General features: G+C 37.1%; 1 protein-coding gene and 1 pseudogene across 1 annotated transcript in view; both read right to left on the minus strand.

Moving 5' to 3' along the window:
• Positions 1-16,603, minus strand: part of LOC109105473 (unconventional myosin-XVI-like) — a 736,220-nt gene that overhangs the window by 303,464 nt on the left and 416,153 nt on the right.
• The window catches only part of LOC109075793, a 124,216-nt pseudogene that overhangs the window by 69,460 nt on the left and 38,153 nt on the right, over positions 1-16,603 (minus strand).

Here is a 16,603-nt window from a genome sequence, read left to right on the forward strand (position 1 = left end):
TGCCCCCTCGTTTACATCCGAGTGAATATAAATATATTGGTGTGTACATCTATGCATTACCTGGCAATCGCAGCTTTGATGTGTCATAGCCCTTCTTTTTCCCTGTGGGGGTTGGCCCTACATTCACGGTGATATTTACAATCGCTCCTTCTACAGGCAGCTTTAATTGAAAATCTCCCCAGCGTGAATCAGGGGTTCCCGTCAGGTCTCTCAGCGAGCGCGCCAGTGAAAAACGTGGCACCCATGACTGCCGCACAAAAAAAATCCGCAGGTACTCATGCCCATCAGATCTGCATGAAAAATATGTCAGGGGGATTATAAAAGCCTAGTCACCTAATACAACCACTGCTGAAGCTCAATCCATGCACAGAGACGGGAGGTCTTTCATATGATAATACCGCAGTGATTGCACTCGCACCTGACATATGCTCTCGCTCGCTCTTCCTCTCTGTCTGTCTGCCTCTAGCTCTCTTTTTCCTCTCTGAACGCCCTTGGAGAGACAGACCGGGAATAACCCTTGACACGGCTACGTATACACACGCTCTCTCTAGGGAAGGACTGAAATAATCCTTTGGTATTTCATGATTCCTTGAGGGCTGAATTTTCGTTGGCATCCACACCATGAGGACATCTAACAGGGAACGCTTGGAGACACCAGACCCATATCTCTAATATAGTGCACCTGCTCACGTGTTCGTCAGTGCCCTGAAGCCTGAGCTTTAATTAGCTTATGAAATATTTAAATGCTCATCTGGCATTGTTCTATGTAAAGGCTGCGCGTGTGGGCTGGGAATATTTAGAACAGATCGAATATTGAACGTCCACAAAGACCGTCTTTTGTGTGCCTTATGTTCTGGTTTACCTCTTGCACCGTGTCGTAACCCCGACATGATGTGACAAGCTGGTGCTGCAGAATTGCTCAGCAAAATTTTTAATAGTAATATTTGAGGTTTAATATACAGTTGTGCGGGGCAGTGGGATTTTAGAACCAAGTAGATTTCACAGGGGATGGGCTGGAAAGGATTAAAAACTTAGATTTACAAGGATATTTATGTTTATGCATTTGGCAGACACTTTATCCAACAAAACGGATTATATTGCATTAAAGGTGCGCAACTAATTAGGTCAGGCTTTCCCTGAATCAAACCCATGACCTTGGAGTTGTTCTATTGTTTGAGCTATAGGAACACCTCATTTAAAACTTTTTTAATGCATGCTGATTTAAGACAAATAGTAGGACACATATTTCCAGAACATTCAACTAAGTTGTTTTTTTGATGCAAATGACTTCCATGAAAATAATAACTTTTTTAGATAATTCTCTGTGGCAAGATGAGAATCATAATTAGGGGTGCAAAATATCGGCCAGCATTAGAGATTTTTTTCCCCATTTATTAGTATCTTCAGATATATTCCGGTTTATTTGCCCATGCTTATTTCCTCAATTTTTTAAGTTGCCTTTTACACTCTCTTACTCAGTATGACATTGTGATCGTCTTTTCTTCCTTATTGTAACACATATTGTGTATACTGACGTCTTTCCACATTAGAATTAAATACCTACTGACTGTCATTAAACTAAGAAAGCAATTCAGTGACGTCAAGGCAAAAATGTGATTCAAGGCAAGTGATCCAAGTTGACTGTTATGCTTTCTAATGGTAGAGCCTCAGAGGTTGGTCTGTCCTCTATACCATATATTATGTCCTTTATCTCCCCCTTGTCCTTCTTCTAAACATCTATGAACATCCTGTCTATATTGGCCACACACATATCCACATGTCCTCAGAAAGCCTGATGTGTCTGTTTATAAGTATGTAGATGAGAAAGTCATAATGCAAAAATAACCACGACTGTCTGATATGTTCTTGCTCACACCCCATTTTCCCTCAAAATGTGAATGACTTCACTCTTCCGTTGTTAATATAAGCATATCCCACAGGTCACTGACACACACTAATATAGTGCTGTCCCGGTAATGAGCAGGTTCAGTTCTGACATTTCAACTGATGTAAATGCGACACACACACACACAGTAGTGCAGCTGCTACACAGCGGCAATTAAAGCAATAAATATTCATCATACACTAAGAATGAACAAAATGATAATTCTTATTATAAATATGACCTCCAATAAAAATCATACACTTGCTCATTCCTTAGTGTACTACACTGCAGTCTAGTACACATGATGATAGATAGATAGATAGATAGATAGATAGATAGATAGATAGATAGATACTGTAGATAGATAGATAGATAGATAGATAGATAGATAGATAGATAGTTTAATTGGTGCAAATTTGAGGACCAATCATCATTCTGGATGGACCAGTGACACCTTGGCCCCTTACAAAGACTCTCTCCTGGAACACATCTGAATCTGCATCAGTGTTATTCCAGGCTGCCACATTAACCAAGCCTGATCATTAATTATCATCTGATTATACATGTGTTCACTGTGTGGCATCACAATGAGAGGAAAGGAAATAACCCAATGAAACCAGCCAAGTTCATCACGCCACAATTTCTCTGCCAATTTATCAAGCTGGATTCTCAACATTCAATTCAGCAGGCAAATGATGCTGAATCGACACTGATCCAATCAGTTCCCCACAGAACAGCGATGGCGTGATGAACAGAATGCAACCAATGCCCAATATCTAATGAGAATGATGGGGAGGGAGAGTGCTAGAGTTACAGTCACACAGTTGTGTACGAAAAGTAGAGATGTGCAAAACCGACATATTTTTTTAAATCGACTGGTTGTTGGATTGTCCAGTCGATTAGTCAGTCTTAAGGAAGCTCTGAATAATTAGAGCCCACAAGTTTCAAAAAATCAAACACTGTTTCACATTCACACCACATTCTGTGGTGTTCAAACACAGCTGCACACTTTTTTAAAAAGTTACATTTTTGACTTGACACCCTATCCTAAAAATGCAACCACGCTGAAAAACAGCATGAACACAATGGCCAAAGGACATTTGTCTGTATGTGTTCATATCAACAGTCATATCCAACTAAAAAAAAAAAAAGGCCAGAACAGAAGCAATGCAAGAGTGGAATGCAAAAAAGATAGCAAAAAAATATTCAGCAAACAAATATGCTAAATATCCCTAACCCTTCACTGCACAAAAACTATATAGTTCTCACCCAAAAAACAAAAACAAACGGAGGCCTGTGGATTATATAATAAACGGGAACATTGCTCACAGCAGACGATTTGGTTCCTCGGTTGCCTCAGTAATTATCTTGAATTTAGTGTTGAATGAGGCGAATTTGTTATGAAAAGAAGAGCTTTAATGGCTGCCGCAGTGGCTGCTTAAAAAAAAAACAGATGAATTTAAAAGACTCTGAGATGGTTTGAGGTTCTTGCATGTTTTACTGAAGTTATAAAGTTAAATGTAAAGTTAATGTGGTGTCCGTAAAAAAAAAGAAAAAAAAAGAAAAAAAGAAACGAAATATTCGACTTTTGCTGAAACAAATGAATTTAAACTCTGGCAACGTTCAATAAAAAACCATGCCCTAAACTTAACCAATATTGTGAACAACAGAAACCACTTAAAGGGGTCATCGGATGCCCATTTTTGGGGGGGGTGCATTTCCTTCAAAAACAAACATAATCTAAGATAAGACACCTGTCCACTCTGTGCTGAAACGCTACAGTCAATCATCTATCGTGGGAGGGCCTGAGTCAGTGTGACGTCACACAGACAGGAAGCTGAGAACGGCTTGATTTGAGAAAGGGGAAAGGATTTTAGTAGATAAAAAAAAAAAAAAACAACAACATTGGGTGGATTTTTATCATTACAGGGTGGTTGTGTACACACACTGCCAACACATTTATGTTCAAAACAACATGTAAAAGTGCATGTAGCATCCGATGACCCCTTTAAGATAAAAAAGGCATTTGCTGTAGAAAGCATGCTATTTTAGTTTCTCTCTACAAGGCTTTTTGCTCGTCTGTTGCGTCTAGTAAGCACGTTTTACAGGACTACATACCCAAGTGTGCTCCATCACAAGTGCAATGCTGTACCAGGTGAGCTACCAAGCTACCACACATTAGTTACACAGACATTTTAACCAAACAACCCAAACCAGAAGTTTTGGCTAATTAATTAAATTTGAGTAATTAGATAAAAAAATGTGTATGCTGTACCGGGGTGTTGGGTTTACAGGTCATAAACGAGGCATTAATTAGTTCTTCAGCAACCTTTTTTGATAATGTTCAACCAAAACAAATTTTTACATATTTGCTTACTCTAGAAACATGTTTACCCTGTTGTGCACAAAATAGACCTGAAAGAAAAAAGTGCCATCGCAGAAGAAGCACAAAAATAATAAACATCACTTTAACTGAAAATTAATTTTCTTGCTATTTCAGCCAAATATTTATTGGTTGACAAAATTTTGGTTGACTGACTAATACACATGGAGTTGATGTGACTCAAAAACTGTATTAGTCTACAAATCATGCATTGTTAATCCACCTCAAAACACTTTTACCACATTGTATCATGCAAGAACAGGAAACTGTGCAAATAATCTACTCCTGTAATCCTAATTTGTGTGAAAAAAAAAAGATTAATAATTCCTCTTAGTGTTTCACTGCCACTTAAGAGTGAACTGTAAGTTTTTTTTTTTTTTTTGGGTCTGCGGTTGTCCCAAACTGCTTAACTTTGTTATTCTGTAGAACACAAAATAAGATATTTTGAGAAATGTGTTTTTTTTTGTCCATACAGTGAAAGTCAATGGGGTTTTCAACATGTTATTTTGTGATCAGAAGAAGAAAGGGCAGTCATGGCAGGCGTGCAACAATATTAGGGTGAGCAAAACATGATGACACAATGTTTGTCTTTTTGCAGGAACTGTCTTTTTAAATCCAACTTTTTAAAACACAGCTAAAAACAAAAAACAGTCTATGGTTGAAACACTAGTCAACCATCCTGCCATTTGAAAAGCGCTGTATGGAAATATCACTGTACACACACGCATGGATGCACACATAGTGAAGGGTGCATGCCCAGAGCAGTTGGTTAAATGACAGTCTTTCTCAGCCAATCAATCCCCTGGTGGCTGGAGGGCTGATTGACAGGCCTGTGCAGCGCTTGTCAATAACCTGAGCTGCAGGTGTCTTGTGGAGGGGGGGTGGTGGAGGAGAGACTCACGCCGCGTTCTTCTCTTCTGGTGCTATATTTGGACCTGCCAGTGCCCAGGCCGGGGCCCGAAAAACGGGGGGCGCACCTGTATGGGGCCCGGAGGGCACGAGAAGGTGAGGGAGGGCAGGAGGGCAGACAAATGTCGACTGTGGGACTTCCCCACTGTCAGACCAGTAAACAGGGGGAGTCCTGTGGAGCCCTGTCCGTCACCCACGGCACAAACAATGCAAAGCACCACCGCTGGACACTCAGTCCCATAGGAGACTGAAAGGAAGAGAGAGACAGCCGGCCTGTCAGAAGTTACACAACATAGAGCAATAAGTTGACAGCAGCTTGGAAGATTAGGAAACAAACAACAAATAAACTGTCGAGCAGTACAGCAAGCTCTCTATGCCTGAAGAAGGGGAGGTAAAATTGTCGATTTTTCATTAGGCCTACACACAAACCAAGATTGCTCGTGCTCAGCCACACCTGAATCTGTTATAACAGTCCTTATCAGCATTTTATAAATAACTCTCATGTCAGAGAGGTCCTTGATGACAGCTTCTGACGCACTATCACCTCTAAGCAAAATTGGAAGTCAGGAGAAGCAGCATACTCTCTCATCTGAATTCACCCAGCGGACCTGATCTGTGAACTTCTTCAAGTATGTGATGTCTCTCATAACCTTTCAAGTCAATGTGCGAAAGTGCAAACAAACAAATTTGTGTTTTAGAATCTTGTTCTTTAGCCAATGAAGAAATGACATCCCTGTTAAAAGTCCGACATGTGGTGTAATGGACACTGGTGGATTCTTGACTAGATTAACCAACCTCACAAGAAAATTCATGCTGGTTGACCAGCAGTGAGTTCCAATGAATAGTTATCCAAAAAAACTAAATTTGGACTTTTTTTAAATACTGACACCAGTGAGAATTTTTTTTCTGTTTAATCAATAAGTGTAGGAAGTGGGACTTGTCATTTTTACAGTGTTGTGACTTTTGTTTTGACAGCACTGAGAATGCTGCTAGGAGAACGCACCTTTAGTAAAGTTGTAACAATTTTAGTTTAGATACTAGTAAATCTTTAAACACAAATGTCAAAGAAAGTAAAAGGTATATGAAAAATGCTAAATGCCAACGTCATTAAGTATTATTCATCTTACTTTTAAACCTAAGAGTGGGTGTGGCCAATTTTTAAAAGGTTTATTTATTTATTTTTTACAAGGCTTCCAGCGTCATTCCCTTCAAGTTATTTTTAGCTGTACTAAAATAAAAAGAGTTAAAAGCAAAATAATTTATTAGGCAGAACTGTTAAACAAAAGACAGTATTTTAATGATGATGGAGAATGGAAGCTTCAAGCATCTGTGTTCAGGCACTGTGTCTCTCAGTGCTGTCAAAATAAAAGTCCTGCTTCCATCACTTATCAGCCAAAAGGTTTGCCCAATGTAATCATAAAAAATGCCAAATATCATAAATATATTAACCAAAAGTAACAATGTAACATGCCGAATGGACCTCTGAACAAATTGTTTTTGATGAATGGATTCAAATTCAATGGATTCGAGTAACGTGAATTAATCAAAAATACCAATGTTACAGAATAAACCAGCCACTCGCCTTTTAAATCCTTTTTAATACTTTAAAAGTATTATATTATATTATATAATATTATATTATATTATATTATATTATATTATATTATATTATATTATATTATATTATATTTATTATATTATATTATATTATATTATTCAGAAGTAAGTTCACTAAACAATTGCAGAATATTGTGCAGTATTTGCAGGCATATGTAAATTTTAATTAAATAAGTGTCATTATTTTTTGGCAAAACACACCCCATTCTCTGTAAATGAGGCTCATTTGTAGAATCTGCGGATTCACACACTCCAGCACTATTTGCTTTATTCAATTAGCATGCCACTATTATTGGCCATAAAAAAAAAAAAAAAAAAAAAAAAAAAGATTTTATGTAAAAGGGATGTTTTTTTAGGAACAGCGACTGTAAATAAACCATGTTATTAACAGCTATTATGTGATTATTAGCATCAGGTATCCTCCACTCCGTTGTCTAGATATCTTTGGATAAGACACTGAAAAACCCATACTTGTCAACCACCGGTCAGAAATATCATTATTAGGCAGAGATTAAAAATGCGATAGAATAGCCTGAATAATGTAAGCTGCATAATGATAAATGGAGGCTAATGTAGTTCATATATAACCTGCCAATTCACTGACATCCACAGGTACATAAGAAGAAGAGAAATTATTTCCCCATCAGTGCTTTTTGAAATGAGGCAGTGGATGGAGGGGCTATCCTCCGTGCTGGACACATATTGGCCCGGCTGTAACAGGCAATTACAGCATCCACAGGGTGAAGATTAGAGTCATTAACAGTGCTTAACACCAGGCAACGCACCAGTGAATTATTAAAGACCTGGGATTCAAAACCTTACCTCAGCACTTCCTTTCCTAACAGAACAAACTTACTGCAGCATGTACCTTTACTATAAGTACAGCTCTTTTACACATTTCTCTTTTATAATATTTTATTGTTCCGGGTCTTGTTTTTAACATGTGGTACATTTTACTGATATTGTATGTGTATATAATATGTAAGACTTTGTTATGATTCATGATCTCCTGTAGTCAGTTGTATTTTTTTCACTTGATCATTGATTATTTATTTATTTATTTATAATACTTTTTCCACTGAATTACTTGGAAATAACAATGCATACACAATCTTTTAAATGTTTGGGTTGGTAAGATAATGTTTTAAGTTTTTTTTTGAAAGAAGTTTTTGGTCACACTTTATTTTAGGGTCCAATTCTCACTATTAATAAACTATTAACTACAGCTTTTGCCTCAATAAACTCCTAATTTGCTGCTTATTAATAGATAGGTAGTTATTAAGTTTAGGTATTGGGTGTGTTTAGGGATGTAGAATATGCAGAATATGTACTTTATAAGCTAACAAACAGCCAGTATGTTACTAATAGCCATGCTAATAGTTTCTAAATGCTAAACATTTCCTAGTATTATCAGTGTTTAAAACAGTAGTGCTACTTAATATTTCTGTAGAAACTGAAACATTCTTTGATGAAAAGTTCAAATGAAAAGTATTTATTTGAAATAGAAATCATGTTCACATTATAAATTATAAATTAAAAAATTATTAAAAAAAACATTATAAATGTCTTAACTGTCACTTTGATTCATAATGCATCCTTGCTAAAACACAAACAAACAAACAAAACAAAAAATTAGATTCAGTGCAAAATGGAATATGAAAATTGGAAGACAAAAAAGAAGACATAGGCACAATCCCTAAATGAAAAATGAGAGACAGGCACAATACTGTACCTATAAAAAGAAAGAATGAATCACTCATCCTAAAAAAAAAAAAAACATTTTCAATGATGTAATCAAACCAGCCTGGGGATTGGTGTATTTTTAATGTATTATTATCTTATAAAACACCTCAGAGTTTATCCCAGATAAGTCTCTTGCTGTACATATATATACATATATATATATATATATATATATATATATATATATATATAATCTATATATAGCTAATAATCTTACTGATCTGAGCTAGTCATTAGCTAATGCAAGCTGGTACATCATCTCGGTCCAGCAATAAACCAGCTACCACCAGATCATTTCAGATTAATGTGGTCAGACCTGGTTTTGGAACACGTTAACAGCATACACACATTCAAGGTTACTGTGCCTCAACACATGAAGAGTGATGGTCAACGTTTTACACACTGACCTCTGGGGGTCTGTGCAAAGCGAGTGGGCAGTAACTCATTGTGATCTGTAGCCCTTGTGATCAATGTACCACACATCCACACACCCCATGCATCTCTCAAGGGAGTGAGAAAGACTAAAAAAGACAGAAGAGAGGTGCAAAGCTGAAGAACATATGTATTTCCTAGAACATTAGTTTGCGATTTTATTGTCTAAAAACATGCTGTGACTTATATTCTAAAGCGAATCACATAATGCAATTAACGTAAAGCCCGCAAAAACATTTGGATTTGTGCTGAATGAGAGAGGTATGTGAGACCAAGTTTATAGCCGGTAGTTTCAGTTAGGCTTGGAATAAATTTGTTTAGGCTTGGCGTTTATAATAAATGTTGTTTATAATGTATGCCACTATAATTTATATTTGTTTTATCCTTACATTTTTCATTCCTGTTCTGTGCTGAAAACTGTTAAAGGTTGAAGGTTTGTAATTAATTCTCTTAACACAGTTGTTGTTCACTGACTACTATAAGCATGCCATAATAGGTTTCTCACTCCTCAAAACATTGAGCCTCCCATGGCATCCATTAAACATTTAGAGTAGTCCGCTCAGGGCTGCGTTTCCCAAAAGCATCGTAAGCTTAAGTACATCGTAGACTCATTGAAACCAATGGAACTATGATCAACTTAGGCTTACGATGTTTTGGGGAAACGCAGCCCAGATCTCTCTCTAGCTCGACCATAAGTGAGAGCACGTCCTGCAAACAGTGGCAAGTTTGACAAGAGTGACGGAAGGATGTAGGAAAAGTGTATGCGGAAAGCCCTTATATAGAATTGGTTTGGGCGTGTTTTAAAGCAAATGACTAACCTCGTGCACACGTCCTTCTCATTTAGAATGCTCCAAATTCACTAAAATTAGAAACAATGTTAAGAAAAAAAATTCAAATTCTTACGTATGAACGTGTTGGAAATTAGGAGGAGATTTTACGTGAGAAATTCTCTTCTTCACTGCGAACAAATACAAATAATACATGCAATTATAACTGAATGATTACCAATTTGTTTCGTCATGCTATACCTCCTCCTCAGAATCGATGCTCATGTGGGTTGTCAAATTGTGGACACACAAACATGAAGGAGCACAAGTGACAATGGAAAGGTGGATGGACAATGGATTAATCTTAAACTGTAAAACTGGTGAGTTGATTAATCCACAATTTCAATATGCCTGAGGTCATTGGGGTTTTTAGATGGATGCCAAGCTTTTTAGGTCAGGTAGAATCTATGATTTCTGACTCAGTTTGTTTGCTGGCTTTCATGGTTGCATTTTGCTGTGTTTTCTGCAAACTGGCAACCCAGGCTGCTGAAGTATTATTGGGTAAATTTAAGTGAACAGAATAACACAGAACAAAAAAAACAAAAAAGACATTCTGACATGGAATGCACAATTTCAGAGTAGAATAACTGGCTATAGCATTGTTTTTCTGAGAAGCAAGCATGTGAACTGTGCATGTTCCCTGAATATCTGCAAATGTATTATGGTGTTTTTATGCTTTAGTACAGTAAAAAAAACTACTAGTGCTGTCAAACAAGATTAATCACATCTAAAATAAAAGTTTTTGTTTACAGAATGTGTGTGTTCTGTGTATATTTATTATGTGTATATAAATACACACACACACATAGAGTATATATTTTGAAAATATTTACATGTTTTTATATGTATATATTTATATTCATATAGTTTATATTATATAAAAATATTTAATATATAAACAAAATTTTTCTTAAATATATACAAGCATGTGTGTGTGTGTGTATGTATTTATATATACATAATAAATATACACAACACACACACATATATTATGTAAACAAAAACTTTTATTTTGGATGCAATTAATCACAATTAATCATTTGACAGCACTAGAAAAAATTACATAAAGCACCTTTAAGCCTTTTTACTTTCACATCCAAATAAAATAGTCAGATATTGTTAGGATAAGAATAATCACAATAGTGTTTGCAAAGGTTGTTTTAAAACATGCATTATTTTTTTTTTGTAATTCTGCTGGGTGATATTAGCAATAATAATTCACCTTTAAAGGATTTGTTGTGGATTGATGAGAATTAAAGTATGTTTATAGGCTTTATAGTGTTTTTACATGTTTTGTTGTGGTTTCTGTGCGGTTGTTGTTCTCATTAGGAAGGTGACCCCTCACTCAGAGCACAAACATGGTTGCCAAGCAGAAAGGAATTCACTCATTAGCATCATCCCAGCAATGTGACTTCCTATCAGCGCATCTAGCATGTGTGTGTGTGTGTGCACAGAAGACATCTGGTGATCCTGTGGGAGATGTTCAGCTTGGTTAGGCTGCTGTTAGCTCTGCACTGTTGAGGACTTAATAATGAGAAATTAAAGAGTTGTTGTAGCTGCGGGCGGAGGCTGCAGTCGGCTTGCTGTCTGAAAAAAATTCCTTTGGAAGTTTGGAAAGTCAGCGTTTTCTGACGGACAGCTTTAGAACTCTGTCCTCCGAAAGCAACTCTTTCTAATGATGGATGTTTAGAGAACAGTGCCAGACTTGCCTATGCCTTTGACCACAAATGCCAACTATGGAGAAGTCAGAGGCCACAAAGCAGGATCCTTTGAGTCTCAAGTGCACCACTACTTCCTTTATATTAATGAGGCAAGCAGAATATGTGTGCTATAACCAAATCTGATCAAAACAAATTTACATTTGTGTGCATATCCAAAACCTAAATTGAGCCAGGTTGAAGGACAAAAGACAACACACAAAAGGTAGAGGTCCGCCCACTGAAATTAAAGATTCAGAAAATGTATTACAGCAAGATGTTTGCAGCAGTTATTTCTTCATCAGGCACATTTCGTGTTATTAGGATTGAACTGGTCGACACATTGTGCTACGTTGTTATTGAATTTCTTTTTTTTGGAGCTTTAATTTCAGTGTCCAGACATCTTTTGTGTGTGTGTGTGTGTGTGTGTGTAATAAAAATCATATAACACATGGTAATTTACACGCTTTAACAGCATAATCACATAATTTAAAATTTTTTGCTGAAAATTTTATACAAAAAAAACAAACAGTGAATTCCAAATACTTTACAAATGAAAGGTATTTTTTCCTCATTTTAATTATAATTATTATTATTATTAAATCTAGAACTTGATGGATAAATTTACAGATTCAGATCCTCAACAAATTGAATATTATTCCGGCTTCAATGTTAATAGCATCTTCACATACCTTATGTACTATTTTGAGTTAAAAACAAAAGACTTGCAGCAGAAATAAATTCTCAACATGCTTTGGATGAATCACATTTGAAAATGTTGTAAAACAGCTGATATACACACACCTCTGACATGTTGAGACATATTTTGGCAACCATAAACAACCCACTGTAACGCCGTGATACACAAGATTAAAAAAATAATATTTCATTGTATAAAAAATGGTTAAAGCAGAATCTCTGCTGGTTGAAGCATTTGAATTGTAAATATGTATAAACAATAAAAATAAATAAATAACATAAAACAACTAGATTACATAATGTACAAACATTTCTAACTGTTAAAGGGAGGAAGAAAGCTAACTAACCTAAAATATCGAACTGCATTTGCTGTTTTCAGCAAAAGTTAAGAGGGATTACATCATCACAGATTTTAAAGGGCTGAGGCCATCACAGATTTGTGTGCTGGCAGCTAATCGCTGAGAGTTAATCGCTAATTTCTAGGGGGGCTGAGATGAAAGACTTGGGTTTAAGTCCCTCCAAATAAGCTCTAGATTCACCTACGCATGTTACACATGAGTTACGTGCAGATCCTCAGCTGTTCTGAAGGACAGAACATGTGAACTGTTCATCCTTATCAGATATAAAACCATCAACACCATCAAATCAGATATTGCACATGGTTTACTGCAGAAACCCCAGTCAAAGGTGGCATGTTTGTTCAGCTTTCTTCTGAGCATGTGCGTGTACGCAGTGGGGGTGGCGTCTGGGAGGGGGAGGGTTCTGCGCATCTCTGAAGACATCAGTCTCCTTGAAAAAATATGCGGCTGCAGTCCACATGTTGTCAGAAACTCCACACAACCTGACTTTAGCAGAACAGCACTTCACAGAGCCAAAGTTGCAGATGTTGTGTTAACCAGTTTAGACTGCCACAGACCGTAATCGCTTCATATAAATCACATCGCATCGCATGAAACGCTAGAATATCAAGCCGTGCCCTACTCCAATGTGTCTTCAGAATCTTGCCGAAATGAATCACCACCACCTTCTGTCCCGAGCTGCTGATTTGCCCAGAAAACATCTCCTGTCCCACCTGCCCCTCTTTCCTCCACTCCCAAGGTAAAATATGAAAATCAACTACAGAAAAGACGAGAAAAAATGTCATTAATAAGGGAGGAATTCTATGGCTATATTTGGAATGGAATGCTAGACTACTTATGATATACAGCATAAAAAAATAAAATAAAAAATGTTTTGTGAAACGTTATGCCGTGAGAGTATTATTTGAAATCTCTATGTCACAATGATTTTTGTAACATCATACACATCTTTATTGTTGTTACTTAAGAGCAATTTAATCCTTATAATCATTTAATTTAATCCTATTATTATTATTATTATTTTTTCTTTTTTTTTTTTTTTTTTTTAAAGAGGTCAATTTGTAATATTTTCCTGTTAAAATACTTTCTCCTTTTTTCCATCCCAACCAACCCTACACAGCAACATAAGCACAACCAATAGCAAGACTTGCATGGTGCTATGTGTTTATCCAACCAATGGCAGCTATAGAAAAACCTATTTTAAAAAGTCATTATTTTTGGTTTGGTGATGCTAGCTGTGCATAAATTGCATACTTCACCTTTTAAAACCCGTGGCTATAATTACTTCCTGGTCAGACATTGCACTGGAAATGGAAGGTCAATTCAAGAACATTGCATTGTAGGATAATTGTATGTAGTGTGCTCACACACAACTGGAAAATATAGTAGGGTCATTCAGATATTCCATGCATACCATGCGCAGTATGCACATTATATACTACGCAGAGTATGCATATTATATACTGCATAAATGATAAGAGTAGCATGCCATTATTCCGCATATAGCCTGTCTCTCTTTTTTTCCCCCTGTCGCTTTCCCAGTGTCTACTCAAATCAACAGATTTCTAGCTACTAGATTTCTTAGATGTTACTAGTTGTATGCTTTTCTCTGGCCTTTGAAGCTTTACATGATGGCACAAGCACCGAGAGCCTTGCTGTGGGGCTCCAGAATCAACGCCACAGTTAGCTTTAATGATCTGTCTTAAAGTAGACACAGTAATCAGGTTAGTACATCAAACAGAGAAGAGCATAATTTTGTTTCACCATTTACAAAACCTTACAGATATTACAGCAGGAAGCAATAAAACTATAAAGTGCAAGTTAGAAAAACAAAGCTTCGTCCTCTGAAACCGGATGGAGTCTGGCGTGGCCCAGGTGCCTTGTCATGGTTGCAATCTGTGTCTGCTGTCCCAACAGAGAGCCACTGTGAACCAGAACTGTCGGCACAGTGCAATTTGTTCCGAGAGGAGAAAGCGCCGTGCCACCTGCAGCACGTGCCTGCAGACTGTCCCCAGAGGAAGGACACAGCAACAATTAGACTGTTGCATCTTCTGCTTTCTCCATGCCAGAAACAATTCATATTTACTAGACCTGTAGCTTAAAGGGATAGTTCACACAAAAAGTATCATATTATTATTAGCATATAATCATAATTAAAGGGGTAGTTCCTCCAAAAATGAAAATTCTTTAATTAATTACTCAGACATGACATGGACTATCTGAATGATGTGCTTACTGCCTTTCTGGGCCTTGAATGTGGTAGTCGCATTGCTGTCTATGCAGCGTAAGAGAGCTCTCAGATTCCATCTAAAATATCTAAATTTGTGAACTTAAAATTAAAGAAGGTCTTACAGGTTTGGAACAACATGAGGGTGAGTAATTAATGACAGAATTTTCATTTTTGGGTGAACTAACCCTTTAAGGTTTGATGCTGCTGCCGAACACTGTTGATAGACGCACAGACTCAGAAAGGTAATTCACACACTTGAGGTGTGGTTAACGTAGTATAAGTGGAATAGCTGACTTGAATTGTTAGAAAAATAATGCACACCTGAGGTGGTGATGCGGCCAAGACACGATGCGGAGTCAATTATTCCTTACTTAATCCTGCATGTCATTCCATTTTCATTTCATTTATTTATATAGCACAAATAAACACAACAGAAGTAGACCACAGTGCTTTACAGAATATGAAGCTAAGATACAAATAAGAAAGCAATAAAACATAAAAAAATAAATAAAACATGATTAAGAATTGCTGAAAGCTCGGGCCAGAAGATAAGATTTTAACTTTGATTTAAACTCATGGACAGAGGACAGGGTTCTCAGATAAAAAGGAAGACTGTTCCAGAGCCTAGGTCCAACAACTGCAAATGCACGATCCCCTCTTGACTTTAGTCATGTTCGAGGCTGAGCTAGAGAGTAATTGTTTGGTTTGATATAAGAGTGCAGATTTCCAACATCAACAATGTTTTTCCTTTCCCCACAGAGGGCCCAAACACAATTAGTTCAGTTTTACTTGCATTAAGGTGTAAAAAAAATTAAGGACATCCAGGATCTTATGTCATTTAGACAGGCAAGCAAGGTTTCTAAGCCTTTATTGTCAGTGTGCTTAAAAGGCAGATAAATTTGAGTATCATCTGCATACAAGTGAAAAGATACTCCATGCCTTCTAAGAATAGAACCTAACATATAATGAAAACAGAGTTGGGGACAAAATGGATCCTTGAGGAACACCACAGGTTAGAGGAGCTATGGATGAAACAGAGCCTCCAATGCCAACTGAAAAGGTCCTGTCAGTAAGAAAAGATTTAAATCAGCTGAGGGCACTTCCACGGATGCCCACATAATGTTCAAGACGTGACAATAGAATGGCATGATCAACAGTATCAAATGCTGCACTCAAGTCTAAGAGCATTAAAATGACTGAATTTTAATGCTCTTAGGAACTTTTAACAGCTAAAGCTGTCATGGTCCCATCCTGGCTCTCTCTGTTCTGCAGGCTGTGACCTTCTGACCCTGTTCTGTGCCTCACAGCCTTGCAGTCCCGTCCTGAGACACACACTGACACTGATCCTAGGACCTCAGCTGCAGCCCTCACAGAGAGAGGGCAACACTCTCCAAAGAGACGTCTCATCGACTCATGCAGAGCAGCCATCAAAAGATCACTTTCTGCAAGGGCACCAGTGACATGGCTCATAAATCTGTTTTTAACACCATCCTGTCACCGTCTTTTCCCTTCTGGCTTGTACCAGCTCTCAAACACACAGACAGTGTGTTCACTCTTACAGCAACACATTGTCAAACTTGAATGTGTCCCAAATAAGTCAAGATGAGGAAGAACATAATAAAGCATGTAACAGGAAGCAAAGTTTAGGGGTTTATAGCTGCCGAGCAACAGGGCTTCCAATCACGTGCATCCATCCTTCCATCCATCCATTTTCTGATATTAGTTTAACCACTTGGAGTTTTTTTGTTTGTAACTCAAGTGTTGCAGCTGTTTTTAAGCTGTTGTCAGATTCATCATTCGTTATGAATAATCTGATCTTTTG

This window comes from Cyprinus carpio, chromosome B9 (genome assembly GCF_018340385.1).
Source record: "Cyprinus carpio isolate SPL01 chromosome B9, ASM1834038v1, whole genome shotgun sequence".
NCBI lineage: Eukaryota > Metazoa > Chordata > Actinopteri > Cypriniformes > Cyprinidae > Cyprinus > Cyprinus carpio.